The sequence below is a fragment of the Berghia stephanieae genome, chromosome 1, assembly GCF_034508935.2.
Source record: "Berghia stephanieae isolate SIO BIC M18660-M18661 chromosome 1, UCSD_Bste_1.3, whole genome shotgun sequence".
Lineage (NCBI taxonomy): Eukaryota > Metazoa > Mollusca > Gastropoda > Nudibranchia > Aeolidiidae > Berghia > Berghia stephanieae.
In genome coordinates, this window is record NC_088360.1 from 131,122,634 (window position 1) to 131,124,270 (window position 1,637).

At 38.0% G+C, this 1,637-nt stretch overlaps 1 protein-coding gene across 2 annotated transcripts in view; it reads left to right on the forward strand.

Annotated features, from left to right (window-relative positions):
- Positions 1-931: 931 nt before the first annotated feature.
- The window catches only part of LOC144963188 (cocaine esterase-like), a 37,622-nt gene continuing 36,916 nt past the window's right edge, over positions 932-1,637 (forward strand). Inside the window, exon 1 of one of the 2 annotated variants that reach the window (XM_078896915.1) lies at positions 932-987. The gene's annotated coding sequence lies outside the window, so the exon portion shown is untranslated. The remainder of the gene's footprint in view (positions 988-1,637) is intronic. The other variant, XM_078896914.1, reaches the window with a different exon arrangement.

Genomic DNA, 1,637 nt, shown 5'->3' on the forward strand with positions numbered 1-1,637 from the left:
TCATCGTCATCATCATCATCATCATCACCATCATCATCATCATCATCATCATCATCATCATCATCGTCATAATCATCATTATCGCTATCATCATTTCAGCCTTTCAGGTTTCTAATCAACCTATACCACTTTTAAGTCTATCCCCTTTAGTTTTAAATTAACAAATATCCCGATGGCTCATTTGGTAGAGCACTCACTCAACACGCAGGGGGGGGGGGACCGAGATCAATCCCGGATGCAGTCGAGATTTTTTCTGACCCCTTGACCACCCAGCAGTAATTGAGTAGCCGGTTCTGTTATACTTGTCGGAAAGTACTTTGCGATTGACTAGCGTCCTATCTGAAGGATAGCAAGCATTTTATATTGCCTTTTCACACTATAGAAATCGGGAGAAATTCGGGCTCCATGGCCTATTGGCTCTGAAGGACTTTTCCCCCTTACATTAACAATAAAATTAATGCATTTAAACAGAGTTTCACTTTGGTGAATGTTGCCTCATAAATGTTTTATTTATTCCCACTGTTCGTTAATTTGTATAATCAAATGTCCATTTCATACAGTTCTAATCGCCTGTCACGACCCCGCTGTTGACACAATCCGTCTTTCCAAGTGCCCAAATGCATGTACTGATTAACACCTGAGTCAGGCGAGATAATTTGTGTTTAAAAAATGGTTAAACGCATTTTTTTAAATCCCTGGGCTAGAATTTAGAGATCATTGTCACCGATCTGGCATTGACCACGCTCAACATAGCTAGAGTTTAGATATATAAGATAAAATAGAATACCGCTAAGCCGCTAACGGCACCGAGTATGTGCGAACATCCACGTTCACGTTAAGAATGAAAGAATCTATGGCGTGTGTTCAGGGAAGAGGATGGAGGGGAAAAGGGGAGAGAAGCATTATCTCTAATCCCTCTTTCGTTTCCATCAATGCAGTCACAATAATTCGATTCTCTCAGTATAAACGTCTCCCTTTTCATTCAGGGTTTGTTTTTGTTTTTTATGTTATCAAAATTTCGCTAAATAGTGGAACTCTCACAATAATTTTTTCCAAGATTATGTTAAAATTCCAGTGTTAAGGGATTATAATTTAATATTCTTGTTTAAGGATTGTTTCACTCCGGCCTTTTTTGTATTCATCATCAGAGTGATGTGATAGCCTATCGAATTAATATTGAACAAACATGAATATTGATAAAAACTTGAGCTTTTAAGTTAAGCATTTATATAGCGCAATAAACGTGCTTTATCAAACCGCTTTACAAGGGGCCCCAAGCCAAAAGCAACATTTAACATATAGTAGACATGATACCTGTTAGACGATATTACACTTTTTTTCGACATAGACAACGTCTGTTAACAGTCAGGTAGGTCTACTTATTTTACACCTGAGGACGGTGAGATAAAGTTAGCAAAGAATCTTGTCCAAGGACTCAACTATGCGGCGCTAAAATGGAACAAGAACAAAAAGACAAATCAAAACAAAACAAAAACGACGTGACACTGAAACCTTGAGCTCAGAACTATTGATTCAATAAACTACAGAATTGCTGAAATATGAACCCCTCAAAACACACGAATTTAACAGTTTGGCCAGAAAAATCGTCCTTCAAATATCGATTGATTGGGACAGCG